We start from the raw sequence: 23,225 nt of genomic DNA, 5'->3' as shown, positions 1-23,225 counted from the left end.
ACTGTTTTCATTGCTCACGATGTGGTCTCCTCTATATTGGGGAGACCAAGCGTAGATTGGGTGACCGCTTTGCTTAACACCTCTGTTCAGTCTGTAAGTGTGACCTGAGCTTCCGGTGGCCTGTCACTTTAATTCTTCACTCCACTCCCACTCTGTACTCTCTGTCCTCGGTCTCCTACACTGTTCCAAGGAAGCTCAACGCAAGATCGAGGAAAAGCACCTCATCTTTCGTTTAGGCACTTTACAGCCTTCTGGACTCTCAACATCGAATTCAACAATTTCAGAGCATAACCTCTGGCCATCTTTGTCTCCACTTTCCTGCCCATGCCCCATAACCCTTGACCCCCTTATCATTCAAAAATCTGAGAACATAAGATATATTTTTTTTTGTCGGCTTTAATGCTGACCCCGTTCTGCTGTGTCTCGAAGTTAATGTGTGAGATGTGCAATATTCGCCCTGCACTGGACACAATCTCTCCATACTCTGACACATCAGTTTAGGAACCTACGGTTGGAAATACTGCAGTTAAAGAGGAGCAGAATTTTTACCCTCATCGCACAATCCAGGAGAGAAATAAGGAAAGAGTTTCTCAGTGAATGTGTCAGTGAAAGTGTAGAGATTGGACATATCATCAGCATTGTAAAAGGTCACATGTCCTCCCTCATAGTCCAGGTAAACTTCGATGGTCCTGGGGTTCACACTCGGGGTCAGTGGAACATGTGCGGTTTCAACAGCTCCATATTCATTCCCATTTCACAGCCACATAGCCCAGTATCCAAATTGAGGCCCCAGTGTTAGTCCCCTTCCTATTGATTGACTCTCTGGCCACCCCACATCCCACTTAGTCTTGTCTCCAACCTCCACCTCCCAGTAGTGTTTCCCTGATGTGAATCCCTATGACCCCAAGATGCAGACAACATTATCGAATCTCTCCGGGTTATCAGGAAGCTGCAAACCTCTCTGTTGCCAAGTGTCACACTGGTCCGGTCCTCAGACAGGATGAGCTTACGATGCACTATGTTTGGGTCCAGGGTCAGTGAGGTTGAGATTGGAGAGATGGTCTGTTTCATTTCCTTCCACACTGCATAGAGTAACGGGCCTCGAAATACTGTGTGTTTCAGACTTGCAGACACCAATATCTCTTCATCTTCACCTTCAGCTGAGCATTCACTTTCTTCTTCTTGATCTTCCTCTGAATCTCGGATTTCATAGCTATCTTCTTCATTTTCACCTCTCTCTGCCCCTTCACCTTCGTCCAGGTACCTTTCTCGCAATCCTTTCAGTTCCTTGCGAAAAGAGATACTGTCTTGTTGCTCGATGTTTACACAAACATTCAGTATGTTCTCCTCAAGTGACGTCAGTTCCTCTTCAATTCTTTTCAAGTTCTTCTCCACTGGTCGCAGATCTTCCTCCTTTTGTCTCCCCAGCACTTTGATTAAATGTTTCTCTTTGTCTTCAAGTTATCAATGGATTTTGGCAAATTGTGCAGAGATGTCTTGCTCCAGGGATCCAGTGAGTTCATCCAGCTCTGAAATTTTCCCCTCCTGCTGCCGTTTTAATTCATTTTTACTTTTCTTTTCATCCTCCATGGAATCCGAGGCCGATTTCAGCTGGACATTGTACTTTAGAACTGCCTTCTGTACCGGCAGGAACCTGTGGTCTAAATGTGCGGGAGATTCCGCACAACTGCTGCATATCAGAATCTCATTCTCCTCACAGAACATTATCTCCTTCTCCGTGTCCCTCACAGTCAGACCGTTCCTGCTCCGTGTCCCTCACAGTCAGACTGCTCCTGCTCCGTGTCCCTCACAGTCAGACCGCTCCTGCTCCGTGTCCCTCACAGTCAGACTGCTCCTGCTCCGTGTCCCTCACAGTCAGACTGCTCCTGCTCCGTGTCCCTCACAGTCAGACCGCTCCTTCCCCGTGTCCCTCACAGTCAGACTGCTCCTTCTCCGTGTCCCTCACAGTCAGACCGCTCCTGCTCCGTGTCCCTCACAGTCAGACTGCTCCTGCTCCGTGTCCCTCACAGTCAGACTGCTCCTGCTCCGTGTCCCTCACAGTCAGACTGCTCCTGCTCCGTGTCTCTCACAGTCAGACCGCTCCTGCTCCGTGTCCCTCACAGTCAGACTGCTCCTGCTCCGTGTCCCTCACAGTCAGACTGCTCCTGCTCCGTGTCCCGGTCCAACTTCTCCCCGTGTCCCTCACAGTTAGAATGCTCCTTCTCCAGCTTCAGGTCCAGCTCCAGCTGCCGAGCTTTCTCGGAGAGATTGGCCAACACCCTGTTACTGGTGTAGCTTCTCCAGGGGAGAACCAGTCGACATTCTGGGCAGGACGCGACCCAACATTTCTAGGTACAGGATTTGTCATGTATCTCACACTACTGTACATAACTGTATCTTACCATGCTATACATGACTGTAACTAGATATGACCTGTAACCACAAGCATACCTTACCACCAGGGGTGCACTTGCAGGGGACACTGCATACCTGTTCCACACAGGTATATAAAGGCAGATCTCCGGCAAGTGTGGCATTCGAGAGCTGTGAAATAAAGGTGCAGGTCCTGAGTGACCTTGACTTCAGCATGTGCCTCGTGTAAGTCTGTACTGCAGGGTCAGGACTTTACAATGGCGACGAGTTACGGGATCACAGAATCCAGAGAATGGCTATCAACGGCTCAGATGAGAAACACAATGCTGGAGATAATTGGGAGGACTTTATAGAAGGGCTCCAGCAAAGCTTTGTAACCAAAGACTGGTTGGGTGACGATAAGGCAGACAAGAGAAGAGCTCATCTCTTGACCAGCTGTGGCTCGAAAACATATGCCTTAATGAAGGACCTGCTGGCACCCGAGAAACCAGCAAGCAAGTCGTTTGAAGAGTTGAGCACACTGGTGAGAGACCACTTGAAGCCAGCGAGCAGCCTACACATGGCCAGACACAGATTCTACAACTATAGACGCTGTGTGGGCCAGAGCATACCCGACTTTGTGGCGGAACTTCGGAGGCTGGCTAGTTTATGTGAGTTCTCCGATGAACTAAGGAGAGAAGTACTGAGAGACTTTTTTTATTGAAGGAATAAGCCACGCAGACATATTCCGAAAGCTCATAGAGACCAAGAACTTGACCCTAGAGGCAGCAGCACTGGTTGCACAGACAGTCTTGGCAGGAGAAGAAGAAACGAGGTTGATCGATAATGCGGGTACGACAACTAACGAAACATCTCAACAAGGGGTTCACAGCGTGAAACAAGCCGCTACCCCCACACACAGACAAAGGCAGGAGAGCAGGCCTTCAACAGCAGACAGTGGCACCAGAAGCCATCAAGGGCCACAGGAACGGCCGTTCACACCTCATCAACCCACAATGCGAGTAATCAATTACAAACTGAGAGAAGCTCAAGAGAGATCAGCCAGACGCAGCTCATCCTTCGGAAACAATGGAAGCGGTCTGTGCTGGAGATGTGGGGGAAGGCACTCATCTCAAGGGGGTGTCGATCTCAGCATGCCGTTTGCAGAAACTGCAACTACACAGGGTATCTGGCCCGCATGTGCAGAAAAACAGCAGCTCGGCTGGTATATGAATCGGAAGGGTCGGAAAGCGGACCAGAAGATGGTGGGGACAGTGCCCGGGACACCAAGGTACAGCGGGTCAACACGATCAATGTCCACTGTTCTTACAACAAGACGCCTCCAATAATGATGAGAGTTCTACTCAACGGGATACCCGTCAACATGGAACTGGACACGGGAGCGAGTCAATCTCTCATGAGCGTCCAACAATTTGAACAGCTGTGGCTGCACAAAAGCAACAGACCAACACTCACAAGGGTCGACACCAAACTAAGGACCGATACCAAAGAAATCATCCCAGTCCTTGGCAGCGCCATGCTCTCAGTCACACACAAAGGGACAGTGAACCGACTTCCCCTGTGGATTGTCCCCGGAGATCTCCCAGCCTCCCAGCACTGCTGGGGAGAAGCTGGCTGGCAAAACTAAATTGGAAATGGGATGATGTTCATGCCATGTCATCAGAGGAATGGACCTCCTGCTCAACAGTTCTAAGTCGATTTGAACATCTCTTTCAGCCAGGTGTGGGCACCTTCAAAGGGGCTAAAGTTAAAATCTACATCACACAGGATGCTAGACCAGTCCATCACAAGGCTAGAGCTGTGCCCTATGTGATGAGGGAAAAGATTGAACATGAACTGGACCAGCTTCTGCGGGAAGGCATAATCTCACCCGTGGAATTTAGCAACTGGGCAAGTCCCATCGTCCCAGTCATGAAGCCTGATGGATCCATACGAATCTGTGCGGATTACAAATCTACCATAAACAGAGTCTCCCTACAGGACCAATACCCGCTTCCCAGAGCGGAGGACCTATTTGCCACATTGGCTGGAGGAAAACTTTTCTCAAAACTAGATCTCACATCTGCGTATATGACGCAAGAACTGACCGAAGAGTCTAAGCTACTCACCACCATCAACACACATCGATGTACAATCGATGCCCATTCGGCATCAGGTCGGCAGCTGCTATATTCCAGCGCAACATGGAGAGTCTGCTCAAGTCCGGGGACGGTTGGGTTTCAAGACGACATACTCATCACGGGCAGGGACACCGACTCCCATCTCCGCAATTTGGAGGAAGTACTAAAGCGATTGGATCGGGTAGGCCTAAGAGTTAAGAAATCCAAGTGTCTGTTTCTCGCGCCCGAGGTTGAATTTTTGGGCAGAAGGACTGCCGCTGATGGAATCCGCCCAACAAAATCCAAAACCGAAGCAATTCGCCTGGCACCCAGGCCCCGGAATGTCTCAGAACTGCGTGCCTTTATCGGGCAACTCAATTACTTTGGGAACTTTATGCAGAACTTGAGCATGCTGCTGGAGCCTCTCCACGTGCTACTCAGAAAGGTGTGCGATTGGTTTTGGGGGGACGTCCAAGAACGCGCCTTCAATAAAGCACGCAACCTTCTATGTTCCAACAGTGTTTTGGCTTTTTTTGACCCAGGTAAAAAGCTAGTTCTTACGTGTGATGCTTCAGCGTACGGGGTCGAGTGCGTTTTACAGCACGTCAATGGTGCGGGTAAATTGCAACCCATTGCTTATGCCTCCAGGTCACTTTCGCGGGCGGAGCGCGGGTACGATATGGTGGAGAAGGAGGTGCTCGCGTGCGTGTAAGGTGTCAAAAAGATGCACCAATACCTTTTTGGGGCCAAGTTCGCGTTAGAAACCGACCACAAACCCCTCACGTCCCTGCTATCCGAGAGCAAGGCAATAAACACCAACGCCTTGGCGCGCATTCAAAGGTGGGCACTCATGCTGGCGTCTTATGACTACACAATAAGGCACAGACAACTGTGCCGACGCGCTGAGCAGGCTACCCCTGGCGACCACAGAAGGGTCCAACGAACAGGACTGTGAGATGGTCATGGCAATCAATGCCTTTGAGTCCACAGGTTCACCCATGATGGCTCGCCAAATCAGAGCCTGGACGACCAGCGACCCCACGTTATCCCTAGTCAAAAGATGTGTTTTAACTGGTGACTGGGCAGAGGCTCGCGATGCCTGCCCCGAGGAGATCAAACTTTTCCAAAGGTGCATGCATGAACTATCACTACAGGCAGACTGCCTGATGTGGGGCAGCCGAGTAGTTATGCCTTTGCGAGGCAGAGGGGCATTTGTCCGGGAGCTCCACCACGAGCATGAAGGCCATAGCCAGATCCCACGTCTGGTGGCCTGGCATTGACGCGGACTTGGAGCTCTGCATCCGACGATGCACCATTTGTGCCCAACTCGGCAATGCCCCCAGGGAGGCCCCCCTGAGCCCCTGGCCCAGCAAACCGTGGTCGCGGGTGCACGTAGACTATGCGGGCCCATTCATGGGCAAAATGTTTCTCCTAGTCATCGATGCATTTTCAAAGTGGATCAAATGCACCATTTTAAACTCGAGCACCACCTCCACCACTGTAGAGAGCCTTAGAACCATGTTTGCAACGCACGGAATTCCTGACATATTGGTCAATGATAATGGTCCGTGCTTCATCAGCGCAGAATTCCAAGACTTTATAGTTGACCACGGCATAAATCACGTTAAGACAGCACCGTTCAAGCCGGCCTCCAATGGCCAGGTGGAGTGAGCAGTGCAAATCATTAAACTAGGCATGCTTAAAATCCAAGGTCCCATGCTGCAGGGTCGCCTGTCGCGACTGCTGCTGACTGGGGTTCCTCCCGTGCAACTATTGATGAAACGGACTTTAAAGACTAGGCTCTCGTTAATCCTCCCAGACATGCATGAAATTGTTGAGGCAAAGCGCCGGAAGCTAATTGAGTACCATGACCGAAATTCGAGGGGGAGGTGGAATGAGATGGGGGACAAAGTGTTTGTGCTAAACTATGGCAGGGGTTCCCAAATGGCTTGCAGGGACAGAAGGAAGGAAACAGGCTGCTGGTTGTACAAATGGACAATGGCCAAACCTGCCGGAGGCATGTAGATCAAATAAAAAGTAGATTCACCAACAACACTGCAGAACCAGAGGCAGACTACAATGTGGAACTCGCACCACACCTGGTGGACAGACAGAGGGAACAACCTGAGGAAAGGGCAGTCTCAACAGGCGAGATACCAACAATCATACTGAACAAAACAGACAGCCCAGGTGAGATACCAGCAATCACACCGAAAGAAAAACAGGCACCAAGGCAAACAACTGAACCATAAGAACATAAGAATTAGGAACAGGAGTAGGCCATCTAGCCCCTCGAGCCTGCTCCGCCATTCAACAAGACCACAACTAAGACGCTCCACACGAGAGTGTAGACCACCTGAGAGACTGAATCTATAAAGGCAATAGACCTTGGGGGAGGGTGATGTCATGTATCTCACATTACTGTATATAACTGTATTTTACCATGCTATACATGACTGTAATTGGATATGACCTGTAACAATAAGCATACCTTACCACCAGGGGTGCACTTGCAGGAGACATTGCATACCTGTTCTACACAGGTATATAAAGGCAGGTCTCAGGCAAGTGTGGCACTCGAGAGCTGTGAAATAAAGGTGCAGGTCCTGAGTGACCTTGACTTCAGCATGTGCCTCGTGTAAGTCTGTACTGCAGGATTTCCAGAAGTTATGCTCACAGTCCAGTTGCACAGGCTCCACAAACAGAGACTGGCAGATGGAGCAGGTTAAATCCTCAGTCAGGGTGAAGACCTGTTTACTGACAGCCATCTCAGTCGCTGATCATTATTCTGTCGCTCACTTTACTTTCAGTTTAATTTCTCCCAGTTTATTGGGCTCAAGTTTCGGCCTGAGTTGCTCCTATTTTTTTGGAGCAACTGGTTTAGAATGGAGCATCTTAGAAATTGCAATTCTCGGCATTAGGTTTGCTCCAGTTCTAGTGAGTTAGAACAGTTTCATTTTAGAACAGATTTTTTTTCCAAAAGGGGGCGTGTCCGGCCACTAACGCCTGTTTTGCAAGTTTAGGCAGCGAAAACTTACTCCAAACTAACTTAGAATGGAGTAAGTGTAGATTTTTGTACGCTCAGAAAAACCTTGCCTAAACTTAGAAAATCAGACGTAAGGAAGAGAAATGGGGCAGCGGGGCGGGGTGGGGAGGGAAGTTTACAAACATGAAACACATCACTTTTACAAATAAAGAGCCATCATCAAAAATAAATGATAAATAAATCAATAAATCAACCAATAAATCAATCAAAAAAAATTAAAAAATTAAAAATAAAAAAATAATTTAAAAAATCAATAAATAAAAAATTAAGTTTCTACTCACCGACTGCAGCACCGGGAGCCCTCCAACAGCGTGCTGGGACGGGGCCCCCCCCAGTGTGTCTCTCTCTGTCTCTGTCATTGTCTCTCTCTCTCTCTCCCTGAATGTGTCAGTGTCTCTCTCTCTCTCTGAATGTCAGTCTCTCTCTCTCTGTCTGTCAGTGTCTCTGTGTTTCTGACAGCGAGGGGTGGGGGAGGGAGGAGGGGGGGAGAGGAGAGGGAGGAGCGGGGAAGAGGAGAGGGAGGAGCGGGGGAGAGGAGAGGGAGGAACGGGGGAGAGGAGAGGGAGGCGGGGGAGAGGGGGAAGAGGGGGGAGGCTGAACGGGGCCGGCTGATGAGAAGAAGCTGGGACGAAGACTTTGGGTGGGGCCCGCCCCCAGCAAGATGCCGGGCGGGCGGGCCCCGCCGAAGACGTGGAGAGGGAGAGGAGCGGACCTGAAAGGGGGGGTGGCAGGGGGGGAGCCGGAGCGGAGCGGGAGCTGGGGGGGGGAGGTGGGGGGAGCGGGAGAGAGCCAGAGGGAGCGGGAGCTGGGGGTGGGGGGGGGGGGCCGTGGGGGGAGGCGGGAGCCAGAGCCAGAGCAGGAGCTCGAGGAAGAGGTCCTATCTTCACTGCCTCATTCGGCCAGTGCTTGGGACGGCGTGCTTCGGGCCCCTCCCACACAGCCTCGGACGCCTGGAGCTACTGCACATGCTCGCACACTGTTGCGCGCATGTGCAGAGGTCCCGGCACTGTTTTCAGCGCAGGGACCTGGCTCCGCCCCCCACAGCTTGTGCTGCGCTGCACCGAGGGCCTGGATCCACCTTAGGGAGTGGAGAATACCGAGGTAAGTTTTCGGCACGGTTTTGAGTGCGGAAATCAGGCGTGGCTTGCGGGGCTGCACCATTCTAGGTGCGGCCCGAAACTTGACCCCATTGTCTCTAGAAGCTTCTGAAAAGTAAGGATTTTAAAAAATTCTACAAATTTTCTAAAATGTAATACAAAATGAAAGTAATACAACTGAAGAAAGACTAGATTAAAATTTAGGAGTTTGTACGAAACACAAAACAATCTGTGAACATAAAACAGAAGCAAAATAAAATGTAACAGACACTGATGTCCAGCTTTCACAATGATATGCTGGTACTGCCTTAGAGATTTTCCAAAAAGCCCATAATTGACACTACTCATGAAACATCAGTGCCCAATACATGGTTCTTCTTAATTTGCTCAATGTTACATTTCCAAGTGAATCACTTTACCAGATTATTAAGGGAATCAGGGATATGGGGATCGGGCGTGAAAGTGGAGATGATGTGAAAGCTCAGCCATGATCTTATTGAATGGCAGAGCAGGCTCGAGGGGCCATATGGCCTACTCCTGCTCTTATTTCATGTTCTAATGTTGGTATTTATCGACACTGGGCCTGTGATGAGAACTTTAGTGAATGTAATGAGGCGCTCTTATATCATGATCAGATTTTTCTTATGCACCATAACCCCCCACCCCCCCGCCCTCCGCTCCCCGACCTCAATCCCTGCACGCACCTAACTATTCACATATATTTTTCTTAACTTTCCAGTATTCAGAGAAGGTCTGGACATGGACCTGCCAAACCAACTAGCATTGGTCATACTGGGGCTCCCCAGGTTTTTTGAGGGGAGGGGTGGGAATTGCAATACATCTTGGAAGGGCAAGACTTAATAGATGGTGATGCAGAACTTGAAACCTAAAACTCCATCCTACAAGAGTAGCCGGGAAGTTATGAAAATATCTTTTCTATGAAGTCTTCAAGAAAGGAGATGGAAAAGGTACCGTGCCCTCTCTTGACCAGAAGCATAATTGAAATGAACCAAATCAACACCGTATAATGAGTGACTCACCTTCTGACACCTCGATGACTTGAACCATCTGCAAGGTTCAAGTCAGGAACTTGGTGGAAAATTGCCACTCACCTGGATGAGTGCACTCAGGAAACTCAATACCATCCAGGATAGAATAAACCCTTTCATTGACATCCTTGCCACTGGGCTCGATATTCAACCCAGCCACCACCAGCACACTTTGCTTGCAGTATGTACTGCAGCAAATTACCAAGCTTTCTTTGACAGAACCACCCAGCCCTGTGACATCTACCACAGAGAAGGACAAGAGCAGCAAAACTATGGGAACACTATCACCTCCAAGTTCCTTTCCAAGTCATATAGCATTCTGACTGGGACATATATTGCCTTCCTTCATTGTCATTAGATCATTATCCTGTAATTCCCCACCAAACGGTGTCATGGAAGCACCATTAGCACAGGGACTGCAGCGGTTCAAGAAGGCAACCCACCATCACCACTATCATAGAGACAGGCACCAAAGGTGGCTTTGCCAGCACCACGCACCACCAAAAGCAATTAAAAAAAAATCTTAACACACAACCCTCTGTATTTCTTAGTTAGTAGTGGTCTAGAAACCATGGGTCCAAGTTTGGCCGGCTTACCGTCGGCTGCCGCCGAGTTTTCTTGGCGGTCTCGATGTTTTGTGGGCGCTCTCCCCTCCGAGCGAATTTGGTCAGGTCCTCACGCCGGCGGGGGGAGAAGACCGCTGGGAGTGCCTGCTGGTGTGCGCCGGCGTGCAACGCCCACAATAGTCCTCCCACCCGCTGAGTCCCTAGATTGGTCCGGGCGGTCCTCCGCTCCAGCAGGGGAAAAGACCGCCACGTGGAGGCAGGTCTGACCTGAACACTAAGTATGAAGACCTACAAAAAAAGGTTAGTGCACTTCTTTTCTTTATTTCTTTTGCAGGAATTTAGGTGGATGGGGTCTCCTGAAGGATTTCTGGTATTTTTTTTATTAGTTTGAAAACTTTTGATTTTATCAGTTCCTCCCCTCCCTGGGCCCGTCTCTATCCTCGGTGGAATTTTGCCAAGGATCACATTTGCTGCCCAGAAAGGGAGCTGCCACCCGTTGCTGCCCACAATCGGCGTGCAAGTCCCATTTTTGCCACCGGGCGGTCTTTCCCATATTTTTTCATGAAACTTCCGCCCAAAGTACCGCCAGGATTTTAGCGATCCTTTGGGCGGCACTTAGGCGGGACTTAGGTTTCACCAAACTCTGGCCCAATGAATAGAGGTATTTCCATTCCCACCATCCCCCCCCCCCACCCCACCGCCCACATACGTCCCCATTTCTGCCACTAGATTACCATAGAGTACAAGAATTTCCACTGATATGGGTGATAGCATCATACACTTGCAGCAATACATCTAAAAAAACTTTTAATGAAGTTCAAACAAAAAAATCTTTAGAAAAGTTTGTTTTTTAATGCAAAGTTTCCCAACTTACCGACAATAGACCTAAGTTTACTGGGAAACTAGGCTCAACTAGATGCCAACATGCACCTGGGCAGGACCGGAACCGATGTCCTAGGGGGAGTGTTTGCTAGTGCTGTTGGGGAAGGTTTAAACTAAAAAGGCAAGGGGATGGGAATCTATGCAGGGAGGCAGAGGGAAGTAAAAATGGAGCAGAAGCAAAAGGTAGTAAGGAGAAAAACAAGAATGGAGGGCAGAGAAATCAAGGGTAAAAATCAAAAGGGCCACATTCTAAATGGATAAAAAGTGTTAAAAAAACAAGCCTGAAGGCTCTGAGTCTCAATGCGAGGAGCATTTGTAATAAGATGGATGAATTAACCGCACACATAGGTGTAAACGGATATGGTGTAATTGGGATTACGGAGACATGGCTCCAGGGTGACCAAGGCTGGGAACTCAATATCCAGGGATATTCAATATTCAGGAAGGATAAACAGGAAGGAAAAGGAGGTGGGGTAGCATTACTGGTTAAAGAGGAGATTAATGCAATAGTAAGGAAGGACATTAGCGTGGATGATGTGGCATCTATATGGGTAGAGCTGCGAAACACCAAAGGGCAGAAAATGTTAGATGGGAGCTGTGTACAGACCACCAAACAGTAGTAGGGAGGTTGGGGATGGCATCAAACAGGAAATTAGGGACGCGTGCAATAAGGGTACAGCAGTTATCATGGGTGACTTTAATCTACATATTGATTGGGCAAACCAAACTGGTAGCAATACTGTGGAGGAGGATTTCCTGGAGTGTATAAGGGATGGTTTTCTAGACCAATATCTCGAGGAACCATCCTAGACTGGGTCTTGTATAACGAGAGAGGATTAATTAGCAATCTGGTCGTGCGAGGCCCTTTGGGGAAGAGTGACCATAATACGGTAGAATTCTTCATTAAGATGGAGAGTGACACAGTTAATTTAGAGACTAGGGTCGTGAACTTAAAGAAAGGTAACTTCAATGGTATGAGACGTGAATTGGCTAGGATAGACTGGCAAATGATACTTAAAGGGTTGATAATGAATAGGCAATGGCAGACATTGAAAGATCACATGGATGAACTACAACAATTGTACATCCCTGTGTGATGTAAAAATAAAAAAGGGAAGGTGGCTCCGACGTAGCTAACAAGGGAAATTAGGGATAGTGTTAAATCGAAGGAAGAGGCATATAAGTTGACCAGAAAAAGCAGCAAACCTGAGGACTAGGAAAAATGTAGAATTCAGCAGAGGAGGACTAAGGGTTTAATTAGGAGAGGGAAAATAGAGTATGAGAGTAAGCTTGCAGGGAACATAAAAACTGACTGCAAAAGCTTCTATAGATATGTGAAGAGAAAAAGATTAGAAAAGACTAACGTAGGTCCCTTGCAGTCAGAATCAGGTAAATTCAAAATGGGCCACAAGGAAATGGCAAACCAATTGAACAAATACTTTGGTTCTGTCTTCACTCAAGAAGACACAAATAACCTCCCAAAAATACAAGAGGACCGAGGGTCTAGCGAGAAGGGGGAACAGAGGGAAATCCTTATTAGTCAGGAAATGGTGTTAGGGAAATTGAAGGGACTGAAGGCCGATAAATCCCCAGGGCCTGATAATCTGCATCCCAGAGTAATTAAGGAAGTGGCCATAGAAATAGTAGATGCATTGGTGGTCATTTTCCAACATTCCATGGACTCAGGATCAGTTCCTATGGATTGGAGGGTAGCTAATGTAACAGCACTTTTTTAAAAAGGAGGGAGAGAGAAAACAGGGAATTATAGACCGGTTAGCCTGACATCGGTGGTGGGGAAAATGCTGAAATCAATTATTAAAGATGTAATAACAGCGCATTTGGAGCACAGTGACAGGATCGGTCCAAGTCAACATGGATTTAAGAAAGAGAAATCATGCTTGACAAATCTTCTAGAGTTTTTTGAGGATGTAACTTGTAGAGTGGACAAGGGAGAACCAGTGGATGTGGTGGATTTGGACTTTCAAAAGGCTTTTGACAAGGTCCCACACAAGAGATTAGTGTGCAAAATTAAGGCACATGGTATTGGGGGTAATGTATTGATGTGGATAGAGAAATGGTTGACAGACAGGAAGCAAAGAGTTGGAATAAACGGGTCCTTTTCAGAATGGCAGGCAGTGACTAGTGGGGTGCCGCAGGGTTCAGTGCTGGGACACCAGCTATTTACAATATGCATTAATGATTTAGACGAAGGAATTGAATGTAATATCTCCAAGTTTGCAGATGACACTAAGCTGGGTGGCAGGGCAGGCTGCGAGGAGAATGCTAAGAGGCTGCAGGGGGATTTGGACAGGTTGGTGAATGGGCAAATGCATGGCAGATGCAGAATAATATGGATAAATGTGAGGTTATCCACTTTGGTGGAAAAAATAGGAAGGCAGAATATTATCTGAATGTTGACAGATTAGGAAAAGGGGAGGTGCAACGAGACCTGGGTGTCATGGTACATCAGTCATTGAAAGTTGGCATGCAGGTACAGCAGACAGTAAAGAAAGCAAACGGCATGTTGGCCTTCATAGCGAGGGAATTTGAGTATAGGAGCAGGGAGGTCTTACTGCAGTTATACAGGGCCTTGGTGAGGCCACACCTTGAGTATTGTGTGCAGTTTTGGTCTCCTAATCTGAGAAAGAACATGCTTGCTGTTGAGGGAGTGCAGCGAAGGTTCGCCAGACTGATTCCCGGGATGGCAGGACTGACACATGAGGAAAGACTGGATCGGCTAGGCTTATACTTACTGGAATTTAGAAGAATGAGAGGGGATCTCATAGAAACGTATAAAATTCTGATGGGACTGAACAGGTTAGATGCAGGAAGAATGTTCCCGATGTTGGGGAAGTCCAGAACCAGGGGACACAGTCTAAGGATAAGGGGTAAGACATATAGGACCGAGATGAGGAGAATCTTTTTCACCCAAAGAATTGTGAACCTGTAGAATTCTCTGCCACAGAAACTTGGAGTCCAGTTCGTTGGACATATTCAAAAGCGAGTTAGATGTGGCCCTTACGGCTAAAGGAATCAGCAGGTATGGAGAGAAGGCAGGAATGGGGTACTGAGATTGCACGATCAGTCATGATCATATTGAATGGCGATGCAAGCTCGAAGGTCCGAATGGCCTGCTCCTGCACCTATTTTCTATGTTTCTATAAATAGCAAACTACAGTGAAGCCTGTATAGTTACTGAGACAGTTTATTTTTAATTACTAAGTCCATTGCTGGTCAATGTACCCAACTTATTTTCAGGGGTCAGCACAAGTGAATGGCAATGAACACCGATGAGGGTAAAATGCACATTTATCACAAAATTCCAATCATGCCTCCAGGCCCTGCTGGCACTGCACTCGGCAAGACAACGGTATATTTTAGAAAATTTGCTGTGAATAGCTTGAGAAGTTAGATGTGTCTCCCAAGCCAAAGGTTGAATTATGCCTCTGTTTGCTGTGATTGTAGGTTGATTACTATCAAGTTTTATCCCTGTATACAAACTACGCAGTTATCAAATTAAAATGAATGCACGCTCGCAGATACACGTAGACAGGCAATTTCGCAGCATCACAGGAAGTTATCTATTTGGTTTAATCACTTTCATAAATCTGTTTTTACATTCATTGAATTACTTTAATAACCTTTAAGTCAATAGGCTGAGCAAATGATTTCCCTCAAAGAATAACATGGTCACATTTCCAAAGCGAATAGAGTACATAACTACTTTGTATTCCTCAAAACAGGGCATGCTATGATTGCAGTGGGAAAAAAACTAACAAATGTAATGGGTGGGGAACAGCCAGCAGATGAATACAAAACTCTGTCCTGTTCTACTATCAGGCGACGTCAAGATATGCAGCAACACAGCAATATTACTCTCAACATTTCTGCATGCTATAATAAATCCTTTGACTAATTATATTACAACATCAAAACAAGGACAGAGGTAGGTGGTAGTTCCTAATGTTACACCTTCCTCCTTTTATCTAATATAGCATCTGCAATAATATTTTCACATTTTCTATGTTTTTTTTAGTGCTGACATTGTAATTAAAGAACCAGAGTGCCCGGCCATCTCTCCATCTGGGTAAATCTTAAGGTCCAAAGCCACTGTTGCCCCATATGCTCTGTGACATGATGTTTAGTGTTTCATTCGCAGTTGTCTCACTGAATACACAGGCCTCAAAATACTCCAGGATCTGCTCTGTGGTTTTGAGAAAATTGTGCAGCATTTTTTAAACTATTAGTAGAATCTTTGGAATGTTTGCTGCTGCCTTATTTCAAATCTCCAGCAAATTAGCTTTTGACCTTAACGCTCTGACAGCTACTTGGCAATGCACAGATTAGCTTCTCTGATGCCTAAGTAGGTAAGTGTGGTACTGAGGCAAGCAGAGCAGGAAGGCACGAGCTTTGATGCCTGGGGGCTGAAATTCAAGGTCCCGATAAGGCCCGTCACCGCCGGAATGTGGCGGCCAGGGGGCGGAATCCAATGGCCGTCGATTTCTGGTCGAATGGCCGCCTCCAGCCAAATTCAGCGGGGGGGGGGGGGGGGGGGAGGGGGCGGTTTCTGCCGGTCCCCACTTCCGCCCCACTGCTGCTGAGCTACCGTAAGTGTGTCATCGGTGCGCGCACGCCGGGTTCCCCACCTCCGGCGATATTCAGGCCGAAAAATCTAATACAGCTTTTTCTGTTGGTGCACCTTTCATTCCCTCTGTCTGCTCTGACTGTGCGGTGGCAATTAAAGGCAAAGGCCCAATGCCACCGCCGCTATTTTATTTTTTTTGCCGGCCGACTATTGTGCCCCCTGGTTCGGCCGAGCCACCAACAGGCAGCCTGCCAACCCCTCGGAAAGGAGGGGAGAGACGCGGTGATGCAGTCCCGCAATGTTGTCACCACTGCTCCGCTGCTGAATGACAGCGGTGGAGAATCCGTCCCGCCTCCGCTTCCGCCCCTCACCCCCACTTACCGCCACACTTCCGCCCCCATTATGACCGACTTCGCTTAAAAAAAAGACAAAGACCTGAATATCGATCAAGAGTCGACCTCTTCCGAGACGGCAGTAAATCCACTTACAAAACGGTAAATGCGTCGGCTTTTTGGCGGGCCTGAATTTCGGCCCCTGGTCCCTGTTAAGCTATTTTATCTCAGCTAGGGTAGCAGTAAGGATGTGGCCTTTAGCATTTGCTCTAATGAGCCAGGGATGGCTAAAAAAAATACAACCCAACCACCCAGGGTTCCTCCTCCCAATCCAGTGGCCTCTCCTGGGAAGTGTGTGCACATGAGCAGTGGTGGAGAGCAGGATTGGGCTTGGCTGTAATGTTGTTGCAGACAATTAGTCAGCCTACATTCATGCCTGAAGAATGGGCTTGGGCAGGTTGTGGAGGCCTGTCAGCATTGTACTTCAACAAGAGTCAGTCGCTTCAGGGGAGCAAAGAAAGAGAATGGAGACAAAGCGCTTAAGATAATGATAGTCAAGAACTGGAATAGTGAAAGCAGGATTGGTTGATAACACAGGGGCACTTGATTCAAAATGTGGCGTTAAATATTTGTGGGTCAACTTGCTGGTTCTTTTGTTTCAACACAGAAAGATTGTTGTGCAACCCAGGTTAGAATGAACTTCAGCACCTGTGTATTATTGAGGATTAAGAAGAACTGCCTTGGATGGAAAATTCAAAACTAATATTGGTGCCTCACATATCAAATAGAAAAAATGCTAAGTAGAGTGTGTATAATATGTTGCTCACTCTGGCAGCAACTGTATTCCTACAACTCCCAGTTTATGTATACGTTTAGTCCCTCAGCTAAATCCACTTACACTAATTTTGTATTAAGCACTATTCACCGAAATATGGGGTACACACATTGTTCAACTATGGCATTTTTATTATATTGATTCAATTTCACTGAGCAATGGATCTTTATTCAAAAACACATTCAGTATGCCCAACTACCCTTCCTTTTCCTAACAAGGCAGCAGAGAGTGCGAAAGGCAATCAAGAGAGAGGGATCCAAACCTTTGTTTCTCACAGTCTCTCATTCCAGCCTTGGCGCCACAGCCTATCCATTAAAGCAAAGCTTACGGTTGGCATACAACAAATGCCTATCAAAGCGACATACCAGAAATGTTCAATACCAATCATTAAAAAAAAAGTGCCCCTGAACTGGCAGGCTCCCAATAGAGTCAGCCGTGTAGCCACTCATAGCCAGAGGTGGCATTTCACTACAAAGCGTTCGATGCACTGGGAAATGAGAAGTGTTGCCATGGAGACACTGGCATACAGCACATCATTTTTATAGTTAACAAGTGAAGAGTTTTCACCGACTGAGTGCTGACTGTTGATATGTTGTTGATATATTGTTTTCTCATGTAATCGTTTGTAATTCAAGCTACAAAGTCTGAGAGATAATGATCCAAAGCGCTATCTCTGTACGATTCTTGCTACATTTCAGACCGAGCAATTTTTTTTGGAAGCAACAGTAAAAAGGGAAGTAGAAAACTTTGCGTGCAGTCTACAAGTGAGTCAAAAGTTTATTTTCACTGTAAACTACAGTGCCGTGTTATGTGTCAGAGACAGTCTCAAGGCCACGAGGGGAAAAAGCAAAACAATTTTTAAAAATACAAAAGGAAACAAACAGGAAGTATTGACGAAAATGCATGAAGGGACAGGCCAGTGGTGCTGATTGGAAAAAAGTCTGTCTTCTTCTTAATGGTTTCTCAGAGATACTACTTCTCCTGTCAATTCTCAATCATTCATTAAACGGAATAGCATATTGCACTTATTAATGACTGTGGGGCCGAAATTCAGTGCAGCCAGAATGCGTTAAGGCCTTTTTTCCCCCGATTAGTGCCGCAAAGTTTGTGGCAGCCATTGGATCCAAATTCAGCTTTTTAAACCACAAAAAAGTGTTCCTGTCTTATCAGCCCTTCAAACCTGAAAGTTTGCAGTCTTAATTGGGGAGTTATTCCCATGGGAAATTCACGCTTAAGGTGATGTGGCAGCTGCCATTGCAGCACAAGCACAAGGGATGTACCCTGAGACCTCAGTGTTGCTTTCGCGGCTGGGTCCACCATGGGCCATGGGAGACCTTCTGATGGCGCCACTGCACCGACCTGAGCTCCCTCAGTTTGGTGGTGGTGTTATTGTGCCACCCCTGGTGAGTTATTCAGGCTCCTCGGGCCAGGACATGAACGATGTGCTCCCTCCGCTCGCAGCACTCCTGGCACCAGACTCTGCCAGTGCCTCCATGCATGGCCTCGTCCAAGCCAAGTCAGACTGAACCCTCCCGGGGAGGGTGTTGACCAGTCTCCAGCCGGCCCTTCCAGGCCCAAAGCTGCTCGAGGGCGTCCTAGAAGGACATCTGCAGCTTTTACACAGGGAATACAACAGCCTTCCCAGACCCGTGAGGCAGCCACAGGGGAGACACTAGGCGCTAGGTGAAGTCGCAGGTTAGGTACGCGTAGACAGGCCCTCGAAGTCGAGGATGACTTGCTTCCACTCTAAAAGTGAGTTCTCAGGTGACTGTACAGTCCAATGCAGGACCGAGTCTTTGTCACAGGTGGGGCAGAAATGGTTGAAGGAAAGGGTGGGTGGGAAGCCTGGTTTGCCGCACGCTCCTTCTGCTGCCTGTGCTTGGTTTCTGCATGCTCTTGGCGACGAGACTCAAGGTAGTCAGCGCCCTCCCGGATGCTCTTCCTCCACTTTGGGCAATCTTGGGCCAGGGATTCCCAGGTGTCAGTGGGGATGTTGCACTTTATCAAGAAGGGTTTGGGGGTGTCCTTGAAGTGTTTCCTCTGCCCACCTGGAGCTCTCTTGCCATGTCGAGGATCAGAGAAGAGCGCTTGCTTTGGGAGTCTTGTGTCAGGCATGTGGGTGCTATGGCCCAACGGAGCTGATCGAGCGTGGTCAGTGTTTCGATGCTGGCCTGAGCGAGAACAGTGACGTTGGTGCGTCGATCCTCCCAATGGATTTGTAGGATCTTGCGGAGGCAGCGCTGGTGGTACTTCTCCAGCGCTTTGAGGTGTCTACTGGAAATAGTCCACATCTCTGAGCCATATAGGAGGGCGGGTATCACTACTGCTCTGTAGACCATAAGCTGAGTACCAGATTTGAAGTCCTGGTCTTCAAACACTCTCTTCCTCAGACGACCGAAGGCTGCGGTAGCACACTGAAGGCGGTGTTGGACGTCGTCATCGATGTCTGCCCTTGCTGACAGTAGGCTCCCGAGGTATGGAAAATGGTCCACGTTGTCCAAGGCCTCACTGTGGATTTTGATAACCGGGGGTCAGTGCTGTGTGGCAGGGTCAGGTTGGTGGAGGACCTTTGTCTTACAGATGTTGAGTGTAAGGCCTATGCTTTCATACGCCTCGGTGAGGGTGTTGACGATGGCCTCCGAGTGTGCGCAGAAGTGTGTCTGCGTACTGTAGTTCGACGACAGAGGATGGGACGACCTTGGATCTAGCCTGGAGGCGGTGGAGGTGGCACAGATTCCCATTTGTTACCGCTCGGAATGCTGAGCTGGGGCGACGTTTCCAGTCTAAGCCCCTGGATTGAGATTTCAGTTTTCTCTCTCTGAATCTCGGGATCTCTATTTCACTCTCTGTTTTTTTTTTCCTTTTCCTCTTTCTCTATTTCTCTTTCCCAATTACATTTTCTCATTCTGTTTCTCACTTCTATCTCTTTCTTTCTCTTTTGCTCCCTTCCCTTTCTCTCTCACCCTCTCCCTCTTTCCCTCCTCTCTCACCCCCTCTCTCAGCCCCCCTGAGTGCGGATTCTGTGTTGAACATCCTCAGGTTCAGATCTTACCTTCTTGCCTTTCTCCATTCCCACGGCTCTGAGATCTCTGCCACTCCACACCAGCCCTAAAAGCTGGCAGGGGCACCATCAGTTGTAGGGCCGGTTCTTCACGCTGAAAATGGGTCCGGGGGCGGAGCAGCAGCGGCGCTCACTTTTAGCGCATCACTACCGCCACAAGCCCCACACCACGACAGTCGGTGAGACAAGATGTACCCTGTTGCTTTGGAAGCTCTGGCTGTAACCTTCTAAAAGAGCATCCCTGAGTTAGAAGCCTTTTTAATAAATATATGTATGCACAAACTTGCCTTTAAAAATTAAAACTTCACAATGGCATAGAAGGAGGCCATTAAGCCCAACCGCCTGGATAGCTCTTTGAAAGAACTATCCAATTAGTTCCACTTACCTGCTCTTTCCCCATAGCCCTGCAATGTTCTCCCCTTCAAGTATTTATTCAATTCCCTTTAGAAAATTACTATTACATCTGCTTCCATTGTCCTTTCAGGCAGTGTATTCCAGATCATAATAGTTCGCTGTGTAAAAAAGATTCTCCTCATCTCACCACTGGCTCTTTTGCCAATTACCTTAAATTGTGTCCCCTGGTTACCAACCCTCCTGCCAGTGAAAAGCGTATCTCCTTATTTACTCTATCAAAACCTTCATGATTGTGATCGCCTCTGTTAAATCTCCCCTTAACCTTCTCTGCTCCAAGGAGAACAATCCCAGTTGAGCTGACATTGCCACTACAATTTGAAAACCCACAAAGCAAGCTGCAGAAATGGTTTTAACCTTTTGGTTGTGAATGGAACTAATGGGGGGGGTGACACCTGAAATGTAACCTAACCGATATCTTTCTCTCTCAGATATTGGCCAACCCACTGTGGATCTCCAGCACATTATTTCAGATTTGCAGTATGAACTTTTTAAACTTCTGCTGAATTGATTTTACATTAGTTGTCCAAAGAAGTAAGAGTTAACTAAAAAAATGACACTTTCCAAAAAGTTGCAGAATTCTAATTAGAAGCATTTACTCAACAATTAATTCAAACTGAAACGGGGACGTGGGGAGGCTACTTGCAGAACAGAACACTTTTAGATATATATTTTCCATTGCCTTAAGCTTGGAACTACATAAGAACCTAAGAAATAGGAGCAGGAGTAGGCCATTTGGCCCCTCGAGCCTGCTACGCCATCCAATAAGATCATGGCTGATCTTCTACCTCAACACTTTCCTGCACTATCCCCATATTCCTTGATTCGCTTAATATCCAAAAATCTATCGATCTCTGTCTTGAATATACAAGTACAGCGTCAAGAATCTGGAAACCTCGGGACAGAGGCCGCTCCAGATTCTGTGTATTTCCAAACTTCGGAACATCTTTATGGCGTCCCGAATGTGGAAACGTCCGAGCCCAGGTTCGTGTATTTCCGGACTTCGGAACGTCTTTCCAACATCCCGAGTCTGGAAATGCATGGGCCAAGTTGGTAGGTAGGGGAGAGGAGGGGAGGGGAGGGGGGGGGGGGGCCGAGCGGTGGCTGGGTTGGGGGGGGGGGGGAAATCGAGTGGTGGCGCATGGGGGGGGGGGGGGGGGCGGGATCGAGCGGCAGCTGCGAGGTCGGCGGCGGCCCGGATTCTGGAACATTTTCTGGATTCCGGATGACCCCGCCACGCATGGTTAGAGGATTGGCTAACTAACCGAAAACAGAGAGTCGGGATAAATGGTTCATTCTCTGGTTGGCAACCAGTAACTAATGGGGTGCCGCAGGGATCAGTGCTGGGACCCCAACTATTTACAATCTACATTAATGACTTGGAAGAAGGGACTGAGTGTAATGTAGCCAAGTTTGCTGACGATACAAAGATGGGAGGAAAAGCAATGTGTGAGGAGGACACAAAAAATCTGCAAAAGGACATAGACAGACTACGTGAGTGGGCAAACATTTGGCAGATGCAGTATAATGTTGGAAAGTGTGAGGTCATGCACTTTGGCAGAAAAAAAATCAAACAGCAAGATATTATTTAAATGGAGAAAGATTACAAAGTGCTGCAGTACAGTGGGACCTGGGGGTACTTGTGCATGAAACACAAAAGGATAGTATGCAGGTACAGCAAGTGATCAGGAAGGCCAATGGAATCTTGGCCTTTATTGCAAAGGGGATCAAGTATAAAAGCAGGGAAATCTTGCTACAGTTATACAGGGTATTGGTGAGGCCACACCTGGAATACTGCGTGCAGTTTTGGTTTCCATATTTACGAAAGGATATACTTGCTCAGAGAAGGTTCACTAGGTTGATTCCGGAGATGAGGGGTTGACTTATGAGGAAAGATTGAGTAGGTTCGGCCTCTACTCATTGGAATTCAGAAGAATGAGAGATGACCTTATCGAAATGTATAAGATTATGAGGGGGCTTGACAAGGTGTATGCAGAGAGGATGTTTCCATTGATTGGGGAGACTAGAACTAGAGGGTATGATCTTAGAATAAGTGGCCGCCCATTTAAAACTGAGATGAGGAGAAATTTCTTATCTCAGAGAGTTGTAAATCTGTGGAATTCGCTGCCTCAGAGAGCTGTGGAGGCTGGGACATTGAATAAATTTAAGATCGAAATAGACAGTTTCTTAAACGATAAGGGGATAAGAGTTTATAGGGAGCGGGCAGGGAAGTGGAGCTGAGTCCATGATCAGATCAGCCATGATCTTATTAAATGGCGGAGCAGGCTCGAGGGGCCATAAGGTCTACTCCTGTTCCTATTTCTTATGTTCTTATGGATCGACTCAGTGTCCGGATTCCGGAACAGTACAGATTCTCTGGAGTAGAGAATTCCTAAGATTCACCACCTTCTGAGTGAAGAAGTTTCTCCTCATCTTGGTCCTAAATGGCCGACCCCTTATTCTGCGACTATAACCCCTGGTTCTCGACTCCCCAGCCAGAGGAAACATCCTCCCTGCATCGACCCTGTCAAATCCTGTAAGAATTTTGTTTCAATGAGATCACCTCTCATTCTTCTAAACTTTGGAGAATATAGGCCTAGTCTATTCAATCCCCCCATCCCAGGAATCAGTCTGGTGAATCTATGTTGCACTGCCTCTATGGCAAGAATATCCTTCATTAGGTAAGGAGACCAAAACTGTAAACAATACTCCAGGTGTGGTCTCACCAGGACCCTATATAATTGTAGTAAGATGTCTTTACTCTTATACTTAAATCCTCTTGTAATAAAGGTCAACATACCATTTGCTTTCTTAATTGTTGCACCTGCATGTTAACTTTCAGTGATTCGTGTACAAGGACACCCAGGTCCCTCTGAACACCAACATTTT

General features: G+C 47.6%; 1 protein-coding gene and 1 pseudogene across 2 annotated transcripts in view; both read right to left on the bottom strand.

The window, feature by feature from the left end:
* LOC139279042 (zinc-binding protein A33-like) overlaps window positions 1-7,240 on the bottom strand; it is a 49,029-nt pseudogene extending 41,789 nt beyond the window's left edge.
* The window catches only part of fhod1 (formin homology 2 domain containing 1), a 447,258-nt gene that overhangs the window by 369,875 nt on the left and 54,158 nt on the right, over window positions 1-23,225 (bottom strand). The window lies entirely within an intron of this gene.

Source organism: Pristiophorus japonicus, chromosome 13 (assembly GCF_044704955.1).
Source record: "Pristiophorus japonicus isolate sPriJap1 chromosome 13, sPriJap1.hap1, whole genome shotgun sequence".
Classification (NCBI taxonomy): domain Eukaryota; kingdom Metazoa; phylum Chordata; class Chondrichthyes; family Pristiophoridae; genus Pristiophorus; species Pristiophorus japonicus.
The sequence above is the reverse complement of the archived record's forward strand: the minus strand, read 5'-3'. Positions and strand labels throughout refer to the sequence as shown.